The sequence below is a fragment of the Macrobrachium nipponense genome, chromosome 28 (genome assembly GCF_015104395.2).
Source record: "Macrobrachium nipponense isolate FS-2020 chromosome 28, ASM1510439v2, whole genome shotgun sequence".
In the NCBI taxonomy this organism is placed as follows: Eukaryota; Metazoa; Arthropoda; class Malacostraca; order Decapoda; family Palaemonidae; genus Macrobrachium; species Macrobrachium nipponense.
Window position 1 is genome coordinate 47,171,039 of NC_087217.1, and position 18,847 is coordinate 47,189,885.

General features: G+C 41.6%; 1 protein-coding gene across 1 annotated transcript in view; it reads left to right on the forward strand.

Moving 5' to 3' along the window:
• Nucleotides 1-16,491: 16,491 nt before the first annotated feature.
• LOC135201726 (pyrroline-5-carboxylate reductase 3-like) overlaps nucleotides 16,492-18,847 on the forward strand; it is a 50,095-nt gene continuing 47,739 nt past the window's right edge. The window contains exon 1 of the mRNA XM_064230911.1: nucleotides 16,492-16,632. The gene's annotated coding sequence lies outside the window, so the exon portion shown is untranslated. The remainder of the gene's footprint in view (nucleotides 16,633-18,847) is intronic.

Consider the following 18,847-nt stretch of genomic DNA (forward strand, 5'->3'; position numbering starts at 1 on the left):
CATTCTCTTCGCCTACACCACCACACCTTTATATCACCTCATTTCTGTTTAGATATGATCTCGTTGCCAGGGAACTGCACCTTTGTCACCTACAAAGTAGTCGTTATCTCTCAGGTTGCTGGCAATTCTTGAGGTTGACCCTATTGCAGACTCCAGGTTAAAGAGCCCTTCAGCTGTCAAAGTATCCTTAGTTTGAAAACCATCTCTTGCTCGAACAAAGTTATGCAAAACACAGCACACTTTGACGATGTCTTCTTCCAGGGCTAGGTCTATATTGAGTGGCCGATGGAAGATGCTCCATTTGTTTGCCAATATTCCAAATGAGCATTCAATATATCTGCGAGCCCGTGAAAGTCTGTAATTAAATATGCGTTTCTTTTCACTCAAACACTTCCCAGCATATGGCTGCATTATTTGTTGAGTAAGGCCAAAAGCCTCATCAGCCACAAATACGAGAGGCATAGGTGTCTCAAACCCAGAGTAGGATTCAATTGCAGGAGGAATGTTGAGGGTTTCGTTTGCAAGTCTCTTGAAAAATACACTGGCTTTGAACGCAGTTGCATCTGAGGACTTTCCATACGCGCCCACATCAATAAAGATGAAATTATAAGATGTATCACACAAAGCAAGAAGCAAAATTTGAAAAATAATTTTTGTAATTATAGTACAATGAAACACTACCCTCAGGCTTGATTACCCTGATATGTTTTCCATCAAAGGCACCAAGGCAATGAGGAAAATTAGTTTTCTACCAAAACTGGGTTGCAGTTTCCGTCCAGAATTGTTTTGTCAGTACAGGAAAAGAAATTGGCTTCACTCGTTTGCAGATGGCCTTGCAGACTTGTCGTATTATGGTAGAGATCGTAGATATACCTAGTCTGTACTGGTAGTGTAGATCAGTCATAGTTGCTCCGGAGCCAAGGTACTTGGAACAACAAAATAAAGCTTGTAATAAATCATATACCAGAGAGCTGAGATAGAGAGAGAGAGAGAGAGAGAGAGAGAGAGAGAGAGAGAGAGAGAATGAATAATATAAATTTATGACAAAAACCAAAAATTCCTAATTTTCAATTTTGCATAACTCATATATTTTAATTTTTTCCAGGCCGATCTTAATTAATTTCATAAAGTTTCAACCTTGTACTTTCAATATGCCATTATTTTCAATTGTAAATAGCTATTCTATGTACTGTAGCCCTTACTTTTTTGGTTTCCTTTTTATTCTATTTTATACCAAATATCGGGATATTTATATTTTCCTCTACATATCTTCTTGTTTTTCATGAAAAGTTGTATTTTACTTTGCACAACCCAGATAAAGATACAATTTCATTTATATATTTTGTATTCACTAAAACCTACCACTGCACCATTTGGGCCCCTGTTTTCCTATGGTGTGACCACCAAACCAATTTTTCCTATCTAGGGTTAATACCAAAAATTATTTTCCTTTGTTTCAGCTACTCATGTCCAAAAGAAGTGGAAGGGAATTTGTGCCTGTTACACCAGAGAGCTTATGAAGAAAGAGAATGAGAAGAGTGGATCAGGTGCAAGTGGACGGAAGCAGTATGTTTACTTTGAAATCCTCCGTTTCCTTGAAACAGTGTGAGAAGGAACCGCTAGCAGTATGGATGAAAACAATGATGAGGATGCTGAAAATGATGGCTTACAAGAGGATGCTATGGAGACTACAAGGGAAGTCTAAAAGACTGAGAAACGTCCTAAAAAACACACTACGATGAAGAGAAACAATGATTATGAACTAATACAAGTCTTGAAAAGCAAAATTCTTCGCGAAAATCAACAGCCATCCGATGAAACAAACGAGGATAGGTGTTCTTACTATCCCTTGTATCAGAACTTCAAAAGGTTCCTGCAGACAGAAAGCTTCAAGTAAAATCACAAATCATGACTAGCATCGCGGAAGCTCAACAAGGTTATCAACAACTGCCACAGTATCAATATCCAACACTCCCTGTTTATCATCCGACACATCCACCTCACACTTTCCACATTGCCCAGCAGCCAACATTTCATCGAGGTGATTATTCTCAGATCAACCCCATACCAAGAGGAGGTGCTCCTGTGCAGTATACTCCTACCAGCATCGTCACCTTCCTCACTTACCTTTTCGGAAGGCAGCAGCGTACATTTTGACTTATTCAATTTGTGAGCAATGAGACTCACATTAAGTTTTGAACATGAATTTCCATAGTAATTACATTAATACTGTGTGTTGAGGAAAATAAAATTACCAAAAGGAAGCCCAGTATTTCTGTTCAAGTATCCTAAACTAGAATAGCTACTTAAATATGCATATCTTACCTTAATGTCACAGCAAGTTTCTCATCTGGCCTTATGCTTCGTTTCATCTTTGTGTCAGTTCTTCTCATGTCGTTCTCGATGAGGCTGAGAAGCTCATCATAAGAAGGCTTGCTCATACGAAAGTAATTAAAGAATTTCTTTTCATCAGCACATAAATCACTGTAAAGTCCCCCTCGATATGGGACCACCTTGACGTGGCGAGGGGGCTCTTGAACCCCAGGAATTAGTTCCCGGGTTTGAGTCCAAGAGCCTCATATTTTTTTGTATATTTTCATTTGGAGTAATATTGTGGAATTTTCCACCTTCTGTAAAATCTATTGGACCTGACGAATGGGAAAAGATATCATAGCTGGGATTGGGTTTATATCCTAAGCTAAATAGTGGGAGCTGTGGTAGGATCATCAACTACCCAATAATGTTTGGACCTGAGAGATATCAGATTGATAACTCAAGGGCGGAACTATTCTTCAGGTCTGGACCACGGATTCCAGGGGGGTCTGGTCCTGGGGATAGGACTCAGCATTCTTTCCGGTTTGCCCATAACATGGTTAGGGTGGGGATGATTGTATTCTTGTAATATTCTCAGTCCAAGCAAGTGGGTTTGGCTTACACTTGCGCCACTCTAACCATGTTGTGCCATCCCCGGTGGGGTAGGGTAGGGACGCGGACATTTGGGAGTCGGCTCTCACTTGTGCCATTGGTGGAAGAAAAAACTTTATGAAAGGCTGACGATATTTTTTGAAATATTTTCAGGTTTAATTTTTCTGATTTTTTTAATATAAAGCTTATATGACTAGTAAGCACAAGGATTCTAGTACCCCTGGTCCCTTTGATGATGATTTGGCACAGATGATGACCCGTGACATGAACTTGACCGTGGATATGGAATGCTCCAGTGGTGGTACTACCTCTCAGGGTAGTCATCATAAATTGAAAAGAACCCATTGTGGGAACACAGTAGATAGTTTGAGTGTGTTGCATGTAAAGCACATTCCCTTGGAATGTGACTATGAGACGCTCTCTGTTTCGTTTGGTAGTTGTGGCAAAATAGAAGAGTTGAGGATGAACTTTGATGAAAGTGAGAAAAAATGGGAGGCATGGCTTACTTTTGAAAAACATGAAGCTGCACTCAAAGCCAGCAGCAGTATGAATAACATAACGATTTGTAAAAAGATTGTCAAGGGAGCACTGACCGACAGGGTCCCTAAAAATATGGATACTTACAGGCCATCACAATGTGTACAAGTGGCTCAGCCAAATTTGAATGACGATGACACTTTCGAAAGAACACCAAAACCTCCAATGTGGTTGGTAGTAACTGCTAGGGAGGAAAATAATAATTACTACAAATTTAGCAGATACATCCACAAAGAGGTTGGCTGTATTGTCATGGGGAACATCTCAAGGTTTGGCAAAGGCAGTGTCCTAATTCATGCTAAATCAAAGACACAATCATACATGCTGACAATGAAGAAATTCGAGAAAGATGATATGATAAAAGAAATTAGACCACACATGAATTTTAGTTTTGGAAAAGGAGTGGTATTTGATAGAGACCTTTGTGAACTGACAGAAAGAGAAATATTAGAAATCAGTCCAACTTCTGTATGGAAGGTAAAAAAGGTTTCAAAGGCAAATATGGTCATTTTAATGTTTGAGGACTCTGATGTACCATCTTACATCAATTTTGAAAATGAAAGGGTCAAAGTCAAACCATTTTTATCCAAACCTCTGCAGTGCTACAACTGTTTTCAATATGGTCATCCATCCAGATTCTGCAAAAACAATAAAGTTTGTAATAATTGCTCGGCTCCTGAACATGGTCCTTGTTCGAAACAGCCAAAATGTATTAATTGTGAAGAGAATATACCCCATTCAATAAAATGTGCAGCCAATATAAATATGAAGAGGCAGCTATATGTAAAGCTAATGCTGAACATTATGAAGAGGCAGCTATATGTAAAGCTAATGCTGAACATATAAGTATTAGTTACGCCAGGAAGTTAATTGGTCAGACAAAGACCTGTGCTATAGCTCTAGATTCTGTAGCCCCTATGAAAACTAAAGCACCTCTACTTGCAGTAAAACCAAGAACTACTGAAACCCAGTCATCTGATCTAGGTGATAGTCCGGCTAGGGTTGAAGCACCCCTATCCAAGAAAGATGTGCCTGCTGATATAGACTCCTCTCCAGTTGATGAAATCCTCCCTGTGTCTGCCCCATCTCTTCAGCAAGAAACCCTTGAAGAAATGGAACAAGAACAAACTAGAGGGCCAAAGAGAGAGAGAACTCCTTCATCCTCTCCTCCACCTGCCCAAAGGATGGAGATATCCAAATCCCATAAAAAATGTAACAACAGTGAAGATGCTCCTGCCCCTGAAACAACCAAGGAATCAAGTTCCTTGGATAAAAAGAAAATAGCAGTGGAAGTCCACTCTCCTCCATATCAAAAAGCCAATAAAAAACATAATCATAAGCCACAAATCTCAATACAATCTAAAGAAACTCTTATAAAGTCCCATAAGGAAAATAAACAAAAAAACTAGTATAGATCAATATAGAATTTCCCTTGGTAGATCCTAGCACTAAAATTCAATCTGGACATTTTACAATGGAACTGTAAAGGACTAAGGACTCATTCAGAAATATTAAAGGTATTGCAATACATCACCTGAACACCTGAATTAGCCCTGGTCACTGACCAGCCCAAACTATATCCCCACAGAATTACCCGTAATTGGGTAATTTTTTTAACTGCCAGCGCTACCAATGCTGCAGGTAAACCCCCTTCTACTGAGTTACCTGTACCACCATTGGCAACGCTGTTGCCAGGACCGGCCGGCAGAGCGCTCTCCCTTCAATTGCTTTTCGTTCGCTCGAGCGTTAGGAAGTTTCCTAGCTCAAGTGAAGAGTTTGGTCTTTAGCCCGACCCACAGATTAACCTGCTGTTTTGTTGACGAACCTTGGATTACGTTTTGGACTTCATTTGGACCTCTTCTGGATTTTGGATTTGACTAAAGCGTTGATTGGACTTTTCTATTATGGACACACCTCAGAAAGAAACTTCCCCGGCTGCACCTTCGAAGTCATCCTCATCTGCTACGACTCCAGAACAACCTTGCAGCAGCGATGGGGCAGCTCATTGGTCTTGTATTGCCTGCAAGAAGCGGATGAGTACCCTGAAACATGACAGACATTCACGTTGCATTAGTTGTAGGGAGGTACAGTGTGGGGTCAAACAGAGATGTCAGGAGTGTAGGGACTGGTCATTGGACCAGATGGAGAGCCATTTAAAACATAGGAAAACTCTAGAGTCGAAGAATAAGCGAACGGTGACAGAACCTAAGAAAGTGGAAGAAGATAGTTTAGAAGCTGTATTATTCAAGAAATTAGAGGATAAGTTGTCATCAAGTATGGCCAATCTTTTTACTGAATTGTTGACAAAATTGAATCAGGATAAGGATAGTAATAAGAGTGTGGATTTTAATCGCTCTTTTTCAGCTCCCCTACCTGTTCCAGAACCAGCCCTAACGGGTGCTGGGGGTTATGGGGAACCGCATGCCCAAAGTGTAGGATCCGCCAGCCCCCCTGGTGCGGAGCAGGCAGTGTCAGCAGCCGAATTCCCCCTTTCCCCTAAAAGCATAAGTAAAAAGTGTGAATTAACAATAGGTGAGACCAAGACTGTTAGTGATCCTAGTGTAGAGGTTAAGGATGAGAAGCTGCTAGAGCAGTGCCTTTCGGGTTCAGATTCGGCTATCTTTACAGGATCGGCATTGGATCCAAAGGAAGTTCTGTTTCCGTCCTCGTGTTTTCCAAAGGATATTAAGTCATCCGTTAAGTCGGTATCAGAAGCGAGACCTGTTGAAAATTTCGAGGCCATCCCTTCGAAAGCTTCCTTCCCAACGGGTCCTTTTACAGATTCAGGGGCTGGTGGTAGCCAATTTGATGAAATAACATTTAACTTGGCAGAGTATAATGCTAATATTCTAGGTTTGTCTCAGAATTATAGACTTCTGGTTAGACAGGGCTTTCATTTAGGCTTTTTGGACATTCGGGATCATGTCAGTAAGAATTTTCCCAAGTTTTTGGGTGATATGTTGCAGGATTATCAGGGGGTAGGGGAATCTATATACCTTCTTTCACTCAAAAGAATGACTTCTTCTTCGTCTTCTTCTTCTTCTTCTCCATCTCCTTTTACGTCTGTTTTTCCTTCTATTCCTAATGTTTCTCTCCACTCCTTATCTACAAGCTCTACCTCCCAAGTTCCTCCTCACTCTTCTCTTTTGGGGCATGCCTTAGCTTCGTCTACAGCCAGTCGACAGGTTCCCCCGGGTGGTTCATTCCCGGAGGGGTCCCATTCTGAGGTCCCTCGTTCAGAAGCGGAGGGTTCAGCAAACGGACAGTTACGCATTTCAGACCCGGTGGGCATATCCCGCTCTCTTAGCACAGCTGTCAGTGCGAGCTTGGTGGGCGGGGCCTCGTACTGCCCGAGTTCTTCGGCAGGGGTTCTGGTAGGTATACCAGGTATGTCCTCTCCCTTTTTCTCTTCTCCTTCGATGTCTTTCCCAAACTTTTCTCAGGGTGCGGGGGTTTCCTTTTCTAAGGGTTATGGTATTGGTGCTGGTTTGGTGGGGGTTACGGGAACGGAGATTCCCTCTTCTAATTCTATGTAACCGCTACGGCGGGTGATTCTTCTGGTATGAAGACCGCTGCGGTGGTTCCCCATCCAAATAGGACGTTGGGTGGCATGATTGGTACTGGTATTGCAGCTACTCTGGTCTTAGGTACTGGTATGGTTCGCTCAGGTACAAGCGATCTCGCTTCGGGAGCGAGGTCTTCCGCGTTAGCGGAATCCCCTGCGGTTAGGAACTTGGGTAATGTCGCAGGTGTTGCGGCTTCGGAGTTCTCAGGTGTTGGCTCAGGGTATTTGGGGAGGTTAAACTCAGATGTTTCAACCTCAGTTCCTTTGCAATCCGGTTTGGGTAGATCACTGGCGCCTTACACACCGATTTCGTCTTCAGGTCTTCAGGATAAAACGATTCATGTGGATTTTTCACACCAGGGGGGGTCGACCTCAGAGAGGTTTGCTTCGGGTTCGGAACACCCAGTGTTTGTCAGTGCAACAACTACACGAGCTGCGTTGTCTCTCTTAGGAGAGAGGGTTCTGGCACAACCGGCTACAGTTGGTGCGGGGATTCTACAAGGATTGATAGGTCAGGATTCCAGGTATAGGGATTTATTGATTTCCCCTTCTTTGCAGTCGGGTAAGTTGGAAGTTTGTCCTATCTCTTGTCCTGCTCCTCTCCGATCGGAGGATCCAGATAGGGATACGTCGTTGGAAGAGGAAGTCCCTATCGTGGAAGAGAGTTTTCCCCAAGCGGGAGAAAGTGAATATAAAAGGATGGTACAATTTATTCACGATTTGTTCCCTCAGTCGAGAGTGGCAGAAGATCCAGTACACCCTATTCAAGCTATGTTCAAGGAATTATATTCTACAAAACCTTCAATACCTCGCACGTCCTGTAAGTTGACTTTGTTTGGTCGGGTGGAGCAGTCCATGAGAGAGGCGGACGTTAGGTTGACTTCTATAGTGGGTTCCGGTAGGCAGGATTCTTCTCTACTTCCACCCAGGAAGAATGTGTATGGAGTAGTGGGTAACCCTTCGTCGGGTATAAGAGTTCCCCTGAATGAATCGGTAGAGGCTCTTTTGGCGAGAGTTCCCTCGTCGTCTAGACAGGTAGGAATCCCCTTGAAAGAAGCGACCATTTTGGAGGACACCTTTCAGAACCAGTCCGAAGCTCTCTCACACTCGATGTGGATGTTGTCGGGTTTGATGGGCTTCTGAAAAAGAGACAGGTTCGTTCCATCGGATCCAGTCCTTTTTGATAATCTGTTCACATCGGTTTTGATGAGATTGGCTCATCAAGCAAATGTCGCAGCGGCCAGTACTACCTTTATTGGGAAGAAGAGGAGAGACTTATACTTGAGCCATCTTCCCCCCATTTCCCAGATATCCATAAGAGGGCCCTGTCCAGGGCGGCCCTCGCTCTCTGCGACAAACTCTTCAAAGAGGACGAAGTTGCGGCAATGGTAAACTTTGTCTCTTCAACATCAGCGGTAGAGTCACAACAAGCGATGATACGGGTTGTGGCACAAGGTGTCAGATCCCCTAAGGGTGCGCGTATACCGTCACCTGGTAAGCGTACCGGCTCTTGGTCCCCTGTTAGGTCCCCTAAGAAGGTGCGGTTCTCCGCCAAGACTTCCCCAACAGTAACTTCGAAGCCTTCAGCAGCGAAGAGGGGTTTTTGCAAGTAGGAGATGTTGCCCTCGTCGACACCAGTGGAGGATGTCTGAACCACTTCGCGAACATCTGGGAGAAGTGGGGCGCGGAGTGTTAGGTTGTGGAGGTCCTGAGGAACGGATACAGGATTCCATTCCGTTCTGTACCTCCCCTATCTGATGTTCCTATTCATCTGGCCAGTTATTCCCCACACTGAGTCGGTCAAGAGAAGTACTAAGGGGCGAGTGGATGTTAGTACAAGAGGAAGTCCAGCTCTTGCTAAAGATGTGGCCTGCTACAGTAGATCTTTTCGCCACAAGACTGAATTTTTTACTTATAACCTACTTCTCCCCAGTAGCGGATCCCATGTCGTGCGGGACAGATGCGATGCTCCACTCGCGGGACAACCTATAGGTGTACACGTTTCTCCCCTTTGGATTAATACATCAGGTATTAGGGAAACTGAGAAGCAGTACGGGGACTCAAATGACTCTTATAGCTCCGTTTTGGCCCCAGAGACCGTGGTTTCCGGATCTCCTAGAAATGTTAGAGGAACCTCCTGTGATCCTCCCGAAAAGGAGAGATCTACTCAGACAACTCCATTTCATTATTATCATCAGAACCTGCGCGTGCTCAACCTAGCTGCATGGAGACCATCCAGCGAGCGGCGCGCAGTACGGGGCTCTCTAAGGAAGTGGCTCGCCAGCTTTCATTATGTCTAAAAAAGTCTACTGGAAAACTCTATCAAGTTAGGTGGGCAATGTACAGGAGCTGGTGTAGGAAGGAAGGACATAGTATCTCTCGTCCTACCATCGCGAAAGTTGCGGATTTCCTCCTGTTTCTCAGGAAACACAAGAAGTTGTCATACTCGACTATAACAGGATATAGGTCTATGCTGAGTAGTATGTTCCGGCTTCATCTCCCGGAGTTGTCTAACAGCAGGGTATTGCACGATCTCCTAAAGTCGTTCAAAATTGAACACCCTATGGCACCGCTTCGGGCCCCTTCGTGGGATTTAGCGGCAGTTTTAAATATGCTGAGATCTTCTGGTTACGAGCCCTTAGAAGAGTTGTCCCTGAGGGAACTGACCAAGAAAGTCTTGTTCTTGGTTTCGCTTCCTACAGCGAAGAGAGTGGAAGAGATACAAGCAGTATCTAGGACAGTATCGTTTTCCAGTAGGGATATCTATCTCTCGTACGTACCGGAATTTGTTGCCAAATCGGAATCGGAAGCCAATCCCCTGCTAAGAGCATTTAAAGTTTCCTCTCTGGAGGATTTTGCTGGAAACGACGAACTAGAAATGCGCATTTGTCCGGTCCGTGCACTAAAGACATATTAAGCACGCACAGAAAAGCTCTTGTCTCATCCGCAGACGTTATTTGTGTCACCGAGGAATCCCTCTAGAGCCATTTCAAAGAATGCGGTCAGTTTTTTCCTACGGGAAGTTATTACTCAGGCTTCAGGTGAAGTTCCTGCCAATCCTGGCAGCAGCGATTCTCGCCCAAGAGCACATTCCATTAGAGGAATAGATACCTCTTCGGCTTTCCTAAGGAACTATTTAGTATCATCGATTTTGGAAGCAGCAACCTGGAAATCGGCTTCTGTCTTCACGTCTTTCTATTCTAAGGACGTTCACTTCGCTTCAATGGAGGGTTACTCGCTCTGACCTTTCGTAGCCGCTAATGCAGTAGTTCGGTAAGTTCGCACATCAAGTATTAGTGAACAGGGGGGGGGGGGGGGGGGGGTGGGGGGGCGGATTATTGTCTAAGGTCTGTAGCTTAGCAAAAATTTTGTTTTGTCTCCCGTTTTGTTTTTCTTCATTAACGGCACACATTATGAAGAGAAAAATAGGTAGGCAGATAGCAGGGATGAACGGCGACAACAACGACTCACCCGACGTGCTTCTTCACCAGCGGTGATCAACAAAGAACCCGAAGGAGCTGCTCAGGCAGCTCCTCCTCCATACATGAGAGGCCTAGCAGCCACATGGGAGGCCCCCTTTTCCCTCCACACATGCGAGGTAATGAATACCACATGGGAGGTCATCTAGACAGAGACGAGACCTGACTGACGGAACTGACACAAGGTACTCTCTCCGCTAGCAATCTCATCCAAAGATCTGAATATACGGGTGAGTTACAATGCATCGTAGGTGAAACTGAGTTACCTGAGCATGATTGCGTAAGTGGACGGGCTGATTGTGATTGAACCCACCTCCTTTTAAATGTCGTTAATCGGGCTAATTCAGGTGTTCAGGTGATGTATTGCAATATGAAGTTTTCATTATAAAACTAATATTGTAATACTTACCTGAACACCTGAATGACTCCCACCCTCCTCCCCTCTTCAAAGATTATTGATTAGTGCAACTGAAAGGAGAGCGGTCTGCCGGCCGGTCCTGGCAACAGCGTTGCCAATGGTGGTACAGGTAACTCAGTAGAAGGGGGTTTACCTGCAGCGTTGGCAGTTAAAAAAATTACCCAAGTACGGGTAATTCTGTGGGGATATAGTTTGGGCTGGTCAGTGACCAGGGCTAATTCAGGTGTTCAGGTAAGTATTACAATATTAGTTTTATAATGAAAACTTCATATTACTGAGTGAGCATAACCCAGGTGATGTATTTCTTCAAGAAACTAAATTGGGGGATTCAGTATACAATCCAGGTGTAAACTATGAAATCTACAAAATGAATCCCACTGATGGGGATCGCGCCCATAGAGGTGTTGCAATAATTATTACTAAAGCATTGCAACTTTTTATGGGTTCCCCTGAGCACCCAGCTTCAAGCAATTGCTATCCGGGCTACTTTTGACCGTGAAATCACAATCTGCTCTCTTTACCTTCCCCCAAGATGTAGGTTCACTCTTGGGGACATTCAAGGTTTAATCAATCAACTTCCTCCACCTTTTTTACTACTTGGTGATTTTAATTCTCACAATCCACTTTGGGGAGGAGATTTTTTAGACACAAAGGGTAGGATCATTGATGACATTGTTAATAATAATGATCTTACACTTTTTAATGATGATACTATGACATACCATAATCTCTACACAGGTGGTTCATCTGCTATAGACTTAAGCATTTGCTCTTCTTCTCTCTATCTTGATTTTAATTGGTCTGTAGATGAGTTTCTACATGACAGTGATCACTTTCCCATTCATCTTAAGTTTGTGAGAAATGCCCCCTCGAATTATCCTACCAAATGGAAGGAAAAGGAAGCAGATTGGGTAAAATTTTAAGAAGGCATTAACCTATCCCAAGAATTTGAATCCTTCAAATGCCATATTAAGGCTTATGAGTAGTTTGCCTCCAAAATATTGAATAGTGCTGAAAACTCAGTATCTAAGACCAAAGGGAAACCACACAGACCTGCTGTCCCTTGGTGGGATAAAACCTGTGGTAATTTGAGGAAAATTACCAGGAAATGTTACAGGCGTAATAAATCCAGTTAGTCTGCAACAGCAAAATCTATTTACCAACGAGCTATGGCAAAACAGCGAAAATATTTTTAAAAAGTAAAAAAGAGAATCCTGCCTTTTGTATATAAATGGCATAAATTCCAACCCAACCAGATTGATCTGGAAAAAGATTAGAAAGCTAAGTGGCAAGTATGTTCCAACAGGCAACACCCTGTTTGAAAATCAATGGAGACCTTGTCACCAAGCCTAATGAAGTTGCTGAAAAACGGGGTGATCATTTCTCCGAAGTATCGAGTTCCAGGAACTATTCAACTCGTTTCCAGAATATTAGGAATTCAGCCATTTCCCTTAATTTAAATTCTGGAAATGTTGAATCTTATCATTCCAAGTTAACTTTGAGGGAATTAAGGGATGCTCTGTCATCATCTGTATCAGCATCCCCTGGGAATGATAACATTCTTTATAGCATGCTGAAAAATCTCCCTGAATCGGCTAAATCCTATTTTCTTAAAATCTTTGAAAAAATATGGAAAACTGGTATTCTCCCCCCTTCTTGGAAGATTGCAATCATTGTTCCCATTAAGAAACCATTGAAAGATCCTCATCTTCCTACAAGCTATCGGCCAATATCTCTTACAAGTTGTGTATGCAAATTGTTTGAGAAAATTGTGAATTCTAGATTGATGTGGCATCTAGAAAAAAATGGTTTGTTATCATCTGTCCAATTTGGATTCAGGAGAAATCGTTCCACTGTGGACCCACTAATAAGATTATCAACCCAAATTCAGCAAGGTTTCCCACTAATAAGATTATCAACCCAAATTCAGCAAGGTTTCCCACTAATAAGATTATCAACCCAAATTCAGCAAGGTTTCTCACTAATAAGATTATCAACCCAAATTCAGCAAGGTTTCTCAAAACGCTGTCAGACTATAGGAGTCTTCTTCGACCTCGAAAAAGCTTATGACACAACTTGGCGTTTTGGTATTATTAAGCGGCTTCATGACATGGGAATACGAGGTAATATGTTAAATTTCATCAGGTCATTTCTAAGTGATAGACACATTAAAGTTAGAATTGGAAACACCTTGTCTAATGCTTTTGAGCTAGAGGAGGATGTCCCACAAGGCAGTGTGTTGAGTGTCACTTTATTTGCTGTGGCTATAAATAGCATTGTTGAATGTGTGTCTCCTCCAGTAAAGACATGTTTGTTTGTGGATGACCTTGCTATTTATGTCACTAGTTATGATGCTATTGCAGCTTGTAATTTTCTTCAAAAGTCAGTTAATGCAATCAGCAATTGGGCTGATGACAATGGCTTTCGATTCTCCCCTAATAAAACTGGCAGTTCGTTTTACTAGGTGTACTCGAAAGGAAACCATCCCAAATATTAGGCTGAAAGACACACTAATACCGTATGAGGAGGAGGTGAAGTTTTTAGGGATGATTTTTGATACGAAACTAACATGGGGTAGTCATATTGACTCTGAAAATTAAGGCGAAGAAGTCCCTTAACATTTTAAAAGTGGTTTAAGGTTTTAAATGGGGTGCTGATAAGAGGTCACTTTTACGGTTATATGACTCTTTATGTAAATCAAAGCTTGAGTATGGTTGCCAAGTCTCCTCTTCAGCAAGTGCAAGCAAACTTAAGGAGTTGAATGTAGTTCATCATGCTGGTCTGAGAATATGCTCTGGAGCATTTAAAACATCTCCAGTTGAAGCTTATATACCGACACAGAAGAGCTCCCTCTAGACTTACGTCGAGAGGAACTGGGACTGCAGTATATGTTCAACCTAAGAGGTTCCCCAGAAAACCCTGCAGCATCTATTCTTAACCAAAACAATCCACAGCAGTTTGCAAATGCTAGAGCATCCAAGCCTTTTCATGTGAGAATTAATGCTGCAGTTGACAGTGTGTCTATTGAAGACCAAAAAATTAAGGCAATACATTGCTCTAAACTGCCTCCTTGGTTGACCCCAGAACCATCGGTCTGTCAAAAAACTGTGGTTAAAAAATCTGTTAATGCCCAAGAAGTGAAGGCTTGTTTTCTTGATCATGACCAAAAGCATTCGGGTTCTGTTAAACTTTTTACTGATAGATCAAATTCATCAAGTGGTGTTGGTTGTGCTGTTGTTCATGGTAATAACTCATATGTGGGCAGACTTTCAAATAATGTGTCCATTTTAACAGCTGAATTAACTGCATTAGCCAAATCTCTTGAGATTGCTTCTACCCTACAGGGTAATAATTTCACCATTTACTCAGATTCTTATAGTGCACTCATGGCCATTAAGCAATATAACCCTAAACATCCAATTGTTCAACGTATTCAAGAATGGTTATATAGGCTTGCTTCCAAATTCAAATCTGTCCATTTTCGCTGGGTTCCTGTCCATGTAGGTATTGCTGGTAACGAACTTGCTGACCATGAAGCAAGAGATGTCATTACTAAAGAAGACATTCTCTTCCACCATATTCCTTTCACTGACATGAAATGACTATTCGTTCAAATGTTAAAAAAATGGCAACCACGTTGGTCATCTCCCCATCTGACCAACAATAAAAATTACAAGAAGATCCGACAAAGTATTAAACATTGGCCCTCTGGTTTCCAACAAAATCGTAGGGTAGAAACTGTATTATGTCGTCTAAGAATTGGCCACACTCGATTGACCCACCGATTCTTATTGGGAGAGGGGGCGGTTACCTGCACCAGTCTGTATGCAGTGTGACTCACCACTTACTGTGGAACACATTATATTACATTGCCATAGGTATTCTGCGACACGACAGAGACATGGGTTACTGGGAAGGGATATAGCAGAACTGCTTGGTCTGGATGTAGCTGTTAATAGAATTGTTGGATTCCTTAAAGACATTAACCTTTTTAATGAAAATTAATATTGACCTCCCGGTACGTTGCAAAGTGTAGTGTATACACTAGAAGTTGTTTATATAATCATGCTTATATGAATATGAGTATGTGTATGGTATATGTATGTATAAGTTTTTTACTCTTGTTTTGTTTGTATGGTGTTTTTACGATGCATGGAACCAGTGGTTATTCAGCAACGAGACCAACGGCTTCACGTGACTTCCGAACCACGTCGAGAGTGAACTTCTATCACCATTCCTCAATGGAATGGCCGAGAATCGAACCCACTTGTTTGCACTCACGAAATGCAAAGTTATAATCTTTATGGCGGATATCCGTTTTTATCTTAGTTTTAAAATCGCCTGTGTTTATTTAGTTTATAAAATCAACATAAATATTCATGTCAAACCAATTTCATAATAGCGCTGAATAATCCCTATGGATTCCAGTGCTTGGCTTCAAGCCTAAATTCATTCATTTCACTGTAAAGTGTATGATGTAAACCTTATTGTATTCTTGATGATAACATCTCATGCATGTGCACTCTTCTTTTTCGAGACAGTCTCTTATTCTTGACCAGTAAAGCCAACAGTACCTCCTCCATTGATGACATTCTTTCAAATGACTTGATGAGAAGGCTTCCACAACTCGGTGACAGTCACTGGTTGCTTGCAGTTGCCTGAGACTTCACATTAGGCAACTAGTGACAGTCACTATAACTGATTCACTTAAGGTAGATTCTTGGATGAGCCCTATTCTCACGAGACGTTAGTTTGGCGGCCGCTGATTGGCTGGGAACTGCCTACCTCCTGGTACCAGCCAATCAGCGGCCGCCAAACAAACGTCTCGTGAAAATAGGGCTCATCCAAGAATCTACCGTAAGTGAACCTCCTTTAGTTACCTAGTGTGAAAGGCATCTAGTGACAGTCACTAGTTGCCTAGTGTGAAAGGGCCTTAAGTTAGAGAAAAAGCTTGGGAAAGATCTTGCAATTCATCTCACCCCATAATGGGAACACCTGCCATAAAAATGTGAATATTGTGAAGGTGAATTGGTCAGAAATGATGTCTGTCATTTTATCAGATTATCAATAAGCGAGAGCTCCCGTTAGATTTCAGAAGTTTGTGGTTTTGAGGGGCACACGAATATTACATATAGCAAATGCACCCTCACTGCTCAATACGTAAAAGTAAATTTCGAAATCTGTGAACCTTTGTGTACTACTACACTTTTTCTTCGTGATCGCCAAAAATGACAAAAATTCTTAGATTTTTGTTGATAGCAATTAATAGTTTTCTATATTCGCTCTTAATTTTACTAGATGCGTTAGTTGCAAAATAATAAGTCTGCTTCGTCCCTCGAGCAGTAAGCCAAAAGCGAGTTTCTTGCTGTGATAGGCTGTATACATTGTGCATCTCTGTAATAACCCTCTTTGTTGTAAAGATGGCTACATAACATTAACACTAGAAGCAGGGAGTACGTAGAAGTTGCGGTGAAGCCTTCTGACTTTTGAACCTTGGTAGCAAATATGGCTGTCAATAAAGAATGCCTATTAAGAGCATGGGAAAGCCCACTCACCACTCACTCTCTTTGGCAAGAGTGGTCACTTGCAAGTGCTGCCCTCTGTCCAGTCACCAGACCAGTGATAGTTGGAGAGAGACTTCCGTAAACAGAAGCAGGAGAAAACAAACTCCTAGGCTGCCTCCTAAGTAATCAAGTCATCGAAAATATGTTAGTAGTGAATTGTGTATTGGTAACTGTTTTCTCGTGAAAATGGCAAAAGATGTATGCAAGGGGTTTAGCAACTTGCACAGTTAGTCGCATGTGTCCCGTAGGAGAAAGCATTCCAGAAAACGGGGTCCTGTTCCTGATGTGTATAGGTATAAGGGTTTTTCAGTGACTTAAAAGTGACTCGGTGATTAGATGATTGTTCGTTCATTCCACTAGTACTACACGGCCAGAAAAGTCATCTCACAGAGACTGCAGTATATGAACTTGGCCTTCTCGTTTCACTGTAGTAGCGTAGGCCATGATTGTTAAACTGCCTATCATCCAAGCAGAGACACTGTCTGTCAAGCATTTCTGCAAACAGTGTAACCCTTGGAGGACGACCTTTGATTTAGTTTAAACGGGCTAGTATAGGTACCCACCTACCTGGTCACCCACATCCAAAGTCCATTAACCTTCCGTTTTCAGAAGGAGGTCATTAGTCCTAGGCTGTTCATTTATGAGCATTCACTCTAAAAGAGGGGTAACAGGGCTTAATTAAACAAAAGCCAGGAGATTTATTACTCTTAAAAATTATACTTCATCAACGACAAGACTTCACACGGTCTTTCGTCATGCACAACCGATCAAGACTGGAGTAGTTGTCGTAGGAAAGCCTCGTGTACCATCGTCAAATTACAATTAGGTCTCCTTGGTGTAACCAACGTATGGCGTATGCGCCAACAGTGGCGCATTGCACGGTTACAAGTGGCGCACTATACCCCAGAGACAATAAAAGAAAAATACATGCCTGCTCATAAAAATAGAAATACTACTACTACTAATAATAATAATACTTTTTTCTAGAAAAAAATACAAAAAAACTCAAGTAACTTATAGCTAGAAGTGAGTTTTACTGAGATTTGTTCTAATATAAAACATAGAAAGAATTTTTATTTGATTTTATTGTTCCGTGTGCATCTATTAGTCGTCATCTTTAAACAATAATGCGTCATCATTATATATCTGTGTGTGTATATGTATGTATATATATATATATATATATATATATATATATATTATATATATATATATATTTATATGTGTGTGTGAATTAGCCAAATATGTCCAAATTATCATACTCAAAGGATTGAGAGGGGGTAGGTGTGGCGCATCTGAATGAGTAGTGAAGAAAATTGGTGCATGGGAAACAAAAGGTTGGCCACCCCTGGCACTGTAACACGATTTCGAGTAAAGATTGTTGTACACTAGAAAAACACATTATATAGTCAAGAACCTCCTCATGATTACGTATCTGAGGTTAGTCTGACAGTTGAAATTCGTAATCTGGTTTGAGTTCCTTCCATAAGACTTGAGAATTGTATACACAGAAAAGAATGCATTATTTTATGTACGTGACTGAAATCAAAGAACTGGAACAGAAGAAAAGGCTGTGGAAAATGGCCAAGAGGAAGAAAATAGAAAGCAACTAGCAAATAGGCCAATATAGGGCTGTCTTCACTGAACTCGGTAGGTGGAAAGTAAGTTAATGAACTTTTCAAAATTAAAGCTGACTTGCTTTTATAGATTTTGTTGGTTACTTACAGCACTTGTTATCGTCAGTGACCAACGAAAGTAAAGGAGATACTATTATGAAAGAATTAAGATAAATAGGAAAAAACTAACACGTATTGAATGTTTTATTTCTATACATTATAACATTAATTCAATCGAATTCAAGTAGCAATTGCAAAATCAATTGAATGGTTAACAACCGATTGGGTAATTGTACCTCCATTTTTATCTAACAATCCTCTGTTTCCTTTACACAAGGGAGATAAATGTACGAATAAAAAAAAGTGGCGAGATGGTTCCTATGGCGACTGATCATTATCCGCGCGAAGTTAATTACCAAGAATGGCTCTTCTCCTTTCAACCTAGTCATCAAAATCTGTTGGTCCGTTCTTGATTTTCATAAATGGAAAATGGAAGCCTTTGGCAAGGGAGCAAATATAGGAAGGAATGGAGAGTTGCTTTGAAATAATGGAATTCAGTCGCGACGAAATTCATTTTAAAATAAAAATTTTCATCTGAGACGTATGGTATTCTAAGAAGATATCCGTCAGCCATAAGAAAAATAATTACAGGACAGAGACGCTTGTTCAGTTTTTTTATTTAATTTTGGTCACAGTGAGAATGGTGTACTGGTATAATATTAATTTTAATAAAAGTTTACGCT